The sequence below is a fragment of the Ctenocephalides felis genome, unplaced genomic scaffold, assembly GCF_003426905.1.
Source record: "Ctenocephalides felis isolate EL2017-DRISC unplaced genomic scaffold, ASM342690v1 CF-g0.4_SCAFFOLD_02947, whole genome shotgun sequence".
Classification (NCBI taxonomy): domain Eukaryota; kingdom Metazoa; phylum Arthropoda; class Insecta; order Siphonaptera; family Pulicidae; genus Ctenocephalides; species Ctenocephalides felis.
Genome location: NW_020539101.1, coordinates 6,678 through 15,630, shown reverse-complemented (window position 1 = coordinate 15,630; position 8,953 = coordinate 6,678). Strand labels below are relative to the sequence as shown.

General features: G+C 31.7%; 1 long non-coding RNA gene across 4 annotated transcripts; it reads left to right on the top strand.

The window, feature by feature from the left end:
• The first annotated feature begins 1,871 nt into the window (after window positions 1-1,871).
• On the top strand, window positions 1,872-3,413 carry LOC113381605. 4 transcript variants are annotated; one of them, XR_003367553.1, is made up of 7 exons: window positions 1,877-2,083; window positions 2,148-2,267; window positions 2,352-2,389; window positions 2,468-2,580; window positions 2,657-2,812; window positions 2,889-3,033; window positions 3,115-3,411. It is a non-coding gene; the product is annotated as an uncharacterized LOC113381605 (long non-coding RNA). The 4 variants fall into 4 exon arrangements; XR_003367555.1 differs by having other exon boundaries at window positions 1,872-2,083; window positions 2,198-2,389; window positions 3,115-3,413; XR_003367554.1 differs by having other exon boundaries at window positions 1,872-2,083; window positions 2,148-2,389; window positions 2,468-2,531; window positions 3,115-3,413.
• The last annotated feature ends 5,540 nt before the right edge of the window (window positions 3,414-8,953 follow it).

The following is an 8,953-nucleotide window of genomic DNA, read 5'->3' as shown; positions in this document are numbered from 1 at the left end:
ATCTATTGTGCATTGGAACTGATTTCTATAGTACGATCAGACAATATTGATGTGGCTTGTTTTTATATTTCTCTGTTGATAGTAACGTTCGATTTAATCTTTTTTTGAGATCTGTGTTAGAGACAAACTCTATATACGACTCAGAATCTCCATCACCTGAATATACACCAGACAGTAACCAACCGAAGCGACTATTTCTCAAAATTGGCAAGTTTTTCCCTAAACGGATACAACATTTTGTGCAAATACTTATATTTGTACTTCGAAATTCCATGTCGCAAAGCTACACAGCGAACACAAAACGAATACTTAGTAGAGACTAGTTCCTTTCGCTTCTTTACATCCAAAGCTTTGAAATCAGCACATCGGAATAGGGCGTGCTCTCCCTTGCAACAGATGCAAGATTGAGGAACCTTCTTACAATTGCGTTGACTGTCTTAACATTGGGCCCTTCACTATCAGAACTAGAATTCTTTAAAGCTACTACCCTCATTTCTATAAAATTTTAAAAAACCTATTCAAACTTGGTAGTTCTGCTTTCTGGAGACAAATTCCATGCAACTCTAGTATTATGCAACTTCCTCGACATTATTTAAGAATGCTCTCAAATTTTCAAAAGAACCTTTACTGATAAATGAAATTTTATCAATTGAATTTAAATGAGCATTAATAATTAAAAATTTATTATCGTGTGTTTTCAAAATGAGATTATGAGCTACTGCGTAATTTTCATTGGTTAATTTTAAAGAAGAAATAATGTTTGAAGCTGAACCTGTGAGAGCACCCTTTAAGTAATGTAACTTCTGCACGTCAGACGAATTTAGCATTCGTGTGAATCAATGAGTTGTACAGGTCAACAAACGCAGTCCACTCACTAAATGTAGGCAACACTATGCCAGACAGCTTAACATCTACAGAACTATTAGAGACCCCTATCGAACTCTTAGGACTATCCTTATCTTCAATCAATGTCTGAATCTCAGCCATCAAAGGCTAATATAATTCTGAATATTCTAAAAATACCTTAGCGTATTTCCTTGGCTTCACGCTAGTTAGCTCAATGTAATTTGTTTCCCACTCATGTGGTCCCACAACCAACTTTTGCTTTCGTACAATCAACAGATCATTCTCACAGAATCCTGATACAAACTTTCTAATGCAATCAAAAGACGCCTTAATAATTCCATGAACAGCTTCCAGAGTATCGATGTCGGCCATTTTAAAGTTGTTCAAACAAATCTACATATATAAAATAATGAGAAAACACGTAGTACAATATTTAATACACATTTTTCATTTCATTTTCAAATATTTTTATTTCTTCAGTTTGAAGTATCCAACAGGTACTACTTTCAAAACAATAATTTCAATATTTTATTTATATTTGTAATCTATATATATATAATTTATATAATATATAGATATAATTTGTATAATTTTATTTATATTTGCAAAATAGTGCAAGTAATCCACACTTTTCGCTGCAATTTTGTCAGGACAAATGGTACTTCAAAATGTACTTCTTTATTATTGTGAAGTTCGTTGCCCAGTAAACACGCGATGTGATCTTCTATAATATCGACATCGTTATTATAATGCGGTTATCGAATCTACGCCACAAGAGGATTTTAAACTTGCATGCGCTTGTGTGTGTTACAATACACGCAAAGCTCGCATTGAGTTGTCTCACGAGACATAAACACGCGCTGTCGGGGGTAATGACATCGTTGAATGTCATGTGAGATACATGTCGTGCGCTGGTGTGTGTTAGCACACATGCAAAGCATAATCAATGACGTCACACGGCGTGAAGCAAACGCGTCGTGCGCTGCGTTGTGTGCGTTGTGTGCCGGTGTGTGTGACCATACAAAGAAAGCTTTACATCAGCGCGCCGTGGCCACTGGTGGAACCGACTGTTTCTTTGACGAAAGCTAACCTAACCGCGACAACCGCGTACAAAATGGCGCAAAATGTCACGAATTTATCATGCATCAAGTTATATTTTCTTTAGTATAATAATTACATTCGTTTAGTTAAGCAACTTGTTTATGATAATTGTAGAAAAGTGTAGAAAAATGACACCGTAAGTATATTATATATTATTTATATAGATATGTAATTACTTCACGATTTTGAATTCCATTTAGTGCATTATATCCTGGGATGAAGAAACGTTATTTTATGTCGATTTCTTTAGATGACAAAGGAGGTAACCAAATAGCATATCTTACAAAATCTGAGGACAATAATAAGGATCGTTTATCAAGGTTAAAATAATTATTTTACTAAATTAAGACATTAACATATCCATGTGTTCGACATAACCTCACTTCTTAAATCTCTTAAATTAGTCGGTTGAGAAGCGGATCGATAATGATTGTTTGAATATGTAAGTCACTACAAATATAATAGCTATACAAATATATATAAACAGCAAACACGTATGCCATGTTCATATTTATTTCAGAAGTCGTACAAAATTGGAATGAAACGATGAACAATATACAGATCTTTAGACAGGCTCAAATAATGTATGTTTAGGAGCAAATTGAAGATAATGGAGATTTATCTTCTTAATATGTAAGTTGATTCATATATAGTTGCTGTATATATATATTATTTGGTAACAAATACATTATATTTATAATTGTTTTAGAAAACCTCTAAAATTGGGAACAGTATGTCATATATGCATGAACTTGATTGATGTATTGATGTATAATGAACTGAAGATATAATGAATTCAATCAGGTTAAAAAAAATGTATGTGCAAAAGCGACTCGAAGACGATTTAGATTTGTCTCCTGAATATGTAAGTTGCTACACATATGGAGTGGTATATATATTATTAGATTCAATAAAACACATTATGTTTCAAATTGTTTTAGAAAACTTCCAAGAAGTACATCATATATGAATATCCTGTATCCTCGCATTTGATGTATTGAACTGGCGATAGAATGAAATCAGTCAGTGTTAAAAATGTATGTGTAAAAGCGACTTTAAGATGATGGAGATTTGTACACTGAACATGTAGGTAGCTACACATATGGTAGCTGTATATATATATTATATTATATACAGTAAATCACATTATGTTTGAATTTGTTTTAGAAAACTTCCAAAATTTGGGGCAGTATGTCATATGTGCATAATCTGTATCCTGGCATTTGATGCAATGAACTGGCGATAGAATGAAATAATGAAAAATAGGCAGGCTGTTTGATGTATAAGGAAGTGGCGATAGAATACTTATGCAACACTTCACACTTCACGCCCCAAAAATAGAATTACGTTCATTAGATATACAACAATTTTCATTAAATATACTGTTATTAATATGTTAAGATTGAATAATTTGTAAAAAGTTTTCTAGTATAGTTCATGTTAAAATTTTATAATTTCAAAACTACAATTCTAATTTGTAATATTTAAATATTGTAAAATTTCTTATTATTCACGTAAATAAATGCTTATTCGTACAGAAAAGAATATTAATTGCATTACGTCATCACTTTCAGGTGCTATTACGTCATAACTGAGTCGCCATTTTGTATGACGTCATGACCGAATCGTTTTCATTCGCCAATGACGTCATGACTGGGGTGAACGCCTTACGTCAGACGGTCTTATCATAATAAACAAACATATGTGGGTCAACGTCGATTTTCATGTATCACGAACGCCACGTGCGCCAGAGACCGAACCTCGATAGTTGTTCGATAATTACATAAATTTGCGGCCGTATCCATGTAATATCGAGGAAAATGAATATGGGAACCGCATGTCACACGACCTAAATAAAATATTGCCACGATGTTGTGGCCATATCGCATGTTTACTGGGTGGCTTTAATGTGCTAAAGTAGTTGAAATAATGTTTGAGCTCAAAAACACTGGTATATAGACTTGATGTTGATACAAATGCTTTTTAAGAACTATTGCTTCATCTTCAGAACTTTAACTTTTTCATTTTCTCTGAATGTTGATAGATCTTGGAAAAGATTAGTAAAATATGTTTTAACTTTTTTTGGATCAAGACCCGCTCTGATTTTTTTTTTCATATCCCATTTGCAGATGTCTATGTTTAAACCCAGCGTGTGATGGCAATAGTCTTGCACATGCATGCAAATAGTCAATGCATATGGAAGAATATATATGGAAACATATTTTGCATGGCTCACACCTCAAGCATGTTGAATTGCATGTTTTATGGTTCTGCCATACCACGTATGGTGCCTCCGTGATATTTGCAGTACTGTTCTATTGTTTGCGTGGCTGTTGTGTATATCTTGATCGGTTTTTTGTCCATTCTTTTAGAGTATTTTCCTTTCATCAATCTACAACTGATTGTGGAAGCTTTCCAAAAACATATTTGTATTGACACCCAGACCTTTTCTAAAACAATAAGCCCAGGTCTTTGTGCGCTTACAATAAGCCTTCCTGAAATATTTTGCAAATGACTAACTACATCTTCTGTAAGCTCCTTCAGGTAATCATTTACACTCCTCGAGAATTCCTCTTCATTTAAAATCATTTTAATCTCTATTAATTTATCATAACTTGCGTCTGTCTTTCTCTATTTCTGATCTTTGCAGCTGATGCTTTTTTCCAATTCCTGGTCACATGTCATGAACACAATAATTTGTTTTCTAGTAACCCCATATCGTGTGGCATATAAAATAAAATATCTTGTCTGTTGGAAAATCAAAAGGCAACAGGAATCCCACTCTAAAATTCATCAATCACCAAAAGCGTATGCAATTGAAAACCATAACCCTTAGTCTCTTGAGTACCGTCAACGCATAACGTGTCTGTACCAAATTTCAATAACATTTGCGCCTGCATGTTTGTCATAATTACAAGAATAAAGTCATCATTGCCAAGTTCATAATTAGTTGTATTAATTCTTTATAAAATAACACTTTGAAGGTTTTCTTTTCTTGGTTCTCCTTAACCCAAGTAGTTACACTTGTTGAATCTTTTTTATTTCTAAACGTATCATATGGTAGTACAACGATCCTTTGCATATTCCAAATATCTTTCTTTGTAATCATGAAAGCTCTCAGTGGTAATTCTTTATTATAACGAGCTTCACGTATGTTGTTTATAATGAAGTCGACATAATTTCATTTATACGCTCTTCTCTCGTCACCCATTCCTCCTTCCACATCATTTCATTCATATGCTCTTCCCTATCTACGCCAGCCTTAATTTGTTCTGAAAAAAAATATATTAAGAATAAAGAATTAACAAAAATTTCATACATGAAACTAAATAATCTTTAATTGTACCTTTGATGTTATTTATCAAATTTTGGTTCAGTCACACATATTTTGTCAAATTTTCATGTCCCACATGTGTCTTCCAGTAATCAGCTTTAACATGCCCGTCATTATATATCTTACATATGATTCGTGAGGGGCAAGCATGTCCAATTTTTTGGTACCCCTTGAAAATTTTTTTTTTGTTTGATCTATGTAAGACCGATGGCAATTAAAATACTGGTTGGTGCATTCATCTTTTGTTTTATGTGCTGCGGTGTCCTTCACATATGAGGTAATATCGTTCTGTTCCGTTTCCATTTTCCAGCTGTAAAAATCTACAGCAAACGTTCTAATTAAAGAAAAGTGTGTTGTGTTGAAAATCTCCATAATCAAATTTTCGATCAACTTAAGTCTTAACATACCTTTAAGAGTTCGAAGTAAAAGTGAACATTGAAATTTCCGAAAAACGGGACTGAACTCTGAAAATCGTATTGTATCCATTTGGTAAAGGTATGAGCTTGTGTTGTTTAGAATTTAATACCGCAATGAAAAAACTATCGACATAAAGGCATCTGATGACATGCGGCTATAGAATTAGGTAATTGGCTATGCTGCGCATTTATCTGAGGAAAACATATCTGACGATGTATCCACAGCAATTTCAACACCCAAACTACTTAACTCTGGTATGGTTAACTGATAATTATAACTTTTACTTATAACCTTGCTAATCTGTTCTACAGGATTGCCTAGATGTATTTTCTTCTTAGAGAGTATAGATAGACCGCCGTCCTCGTCTTAGTAACCATTCTCGCCGACTTGAAAAGAAATTTCTATCATGTTGATACTGGTTCAGTAATTCAATCAATATACTATTAATAAAAGAGGGAGGCAGTCTAGTTGTACTGTTTGCATTATATACAATTACAATATTTAAATGAATTCTATAAGTTAAAAATGTTACACGAGTATCATATAAAAATAACAATCTTTTATATAACCTGTGCTTTGAATTAAATTACATACTGCATTGAATAAACAGTAAATTTTGCACTTACAAATATCAAATAAGCACCATTTATATTTTAATATTGCAATATAAATTTTATATTATTTGCTTATAATACACTTTAATTAATAAGCTTTAACTAAATAAGCATTCAAAAAAATGTTTTCAAGATTATTCACTGCTTGTTGGTAGGATGATCCATCATTAATTATTTCATTCGTTTTCACCATAGCAATATATCACTATAATTTTTAATATGTCCCGCGTTCGCATCAAAGGTTTTTTTTTATTTATTGACTTTGTATACGAGTACATTAGCTATTTATAATATACATAAGTTTAATTTCAAATACTTTTAAACATTTCATACTATGACTACATAATATCCACACAGATGTTTTTACACTATATATAGAGGTCTTATTCTAATAAATATACTTATTTCTTAAGGTCTTATTCTAATAAATATACCTTCTTGTTTTTTTAATGGCCTCACTTTCATTGATACTAGCATATTGTTCATTTTTTAATACTATATATTTTACAAATACAGACCAACGGAAATCTTGAAGAAATTGAAATAGCTGGCCGGCAAAATGTGCAAGATTGTTCAAAGGTGCAAAAATCTAGTTTTTCCAATTTTCCACTGAAACCATAAATTTTGTAAAATTATGTTGAATAGGTTTATTTATTATAAAATTTTCTATTAAATTGTTATTATAATTTTTTTCGTTAGAATCGCTGTTTCCGAGATATTGCCGTGTGAAAAGTTGAACATCAAACGTGTAATATAAGTAAAAAGTAAGAGTCTGTTGGTTTGTGTTTAAATAGTATAAGTTTAATAACATTTTTGAAATATAAAACTGTAGTGTCAGCCCCTAATTACCTTTGTTCTTGAGCAACACCCGCCAACTATGTCATTTTCCTAGTGTGGGAGGGTCACATATATCGAATGAAGCGAATAAACTGAATATTTAACTATATATGAATTGCACTGACTCGCCGAATGGTCCTTCTGCTTCATATTTATCGTAACGTAAGTTATCAGCCACTTATGACTGACTTTTTCTTTATTAATTCTTTCGTATATCGCTATAGTAAAAATTTAAATTTTTGTTGCAAGTTTTTATTGCAATATACAATTCTTGATAATAATTCCGCAGCTTTCAATGCCTCTTCTCTTTTAGTGCTCTTCCCCTGTTCTGCCCCCAACTTTCATAATTAAGAGTTGGTAAAATAATCATGCGAATAAGATACGTGTGTATATGTATATATAAATATTACATACTATACATATACAGATATATAAATATATACTATATGTCTACTAGAGGTTTTTACTCTTACATATTCTTTACAGAACTCGTTGTCATCTTTTAGACGCATTTCTAGTGCATTTCTAGTGCGTCTTCAATGGCCAGATCAAGTCAATCTCCTTATGCAACGACATATCAATTGTTGTTGATTGTCGTCAAAGTCGCTTATCTTTAATATACCGTAAAATAATAGCCATTGTGCCATTCATAGCATCAACACTCTCTATAATATAAGCATTCAAAAAATGTTTTTAGATTATTCATTGCTTGTTGGTAGGATGATCCATCATTAATTATTTCATTCGTTTTCACCATAGCAATATCACTATAATATTTAATATGTCCCGCGTTCGCATCAAAGTTTTTTTTTGACTTATTGACTTTGTATACGAGTACATTAGCTATTTACAATATACATAAGTTTAATTTCAAATATTTTTAAACATTTCATACTATGACTACATAATATCTACACAGATGTTTTTACACTACATATAGAGGTCTTATTCTAATAAATATACCTATTTCTTAAGGTCTTATTCTAATAAATATACCTTCTAAAATCGCATAAATTACTTTATCCGTGCAAAATATCCCAGTAAACACAATCACAAAAAAAACATCAAAACAACATCGCATTGCGATCTAGGACATCGCCGCGCCGAAGTCATTTTTGTTGTATAGAACGTTTATTGAGCGCTGAGTAATGTCACATTTGCGATTTTTGTCGCGACCTCAGTAACACGTTTAATTGCATGTTGAATTGATATTGATGAAACATGAAAACAGCGTAATTGTGTACATGAATTAAATATTACTTTCTGTATCCATACATCCATAAGATTTAGACTTTAATATTTTTTTAATTTATTAATGATAGACCATTTATTATGAAATTATATTTATTTGTTCATAATATTCAAACATATGTTTTATATTAATATAATATGAGATAGTTAGTACTAAATTTTAGTAATAGGAACAAATTAAAAAAAATATGAGTAATTTTATTATAAATAAATTAATTTAATAATACATCATTGATGTCAGACTTCCGATTCATCAATCTCTCATGCCGCTGTCGGGCATTCCGCAACCACTTTGAATCTGTTGCTTTCAGGCCATCTTCTGTCACTTTTGGGTGGATTCCCAATAGAACATCTATTTAATATGTATCAATATTAATGTTATATTTATATAATATCGTGTAATGTATGATTTGATGATAATTACTTCTAAATAATCTCAAAATTTGTGTTGGGTGAAGTGCCACATTATTTTTATATCCAAACCATGAACAGTGCATGGCAAATTCATTTGTTAAAACCCTTCTGCAAAAAATTAGATTCAATTGCTTCGGTT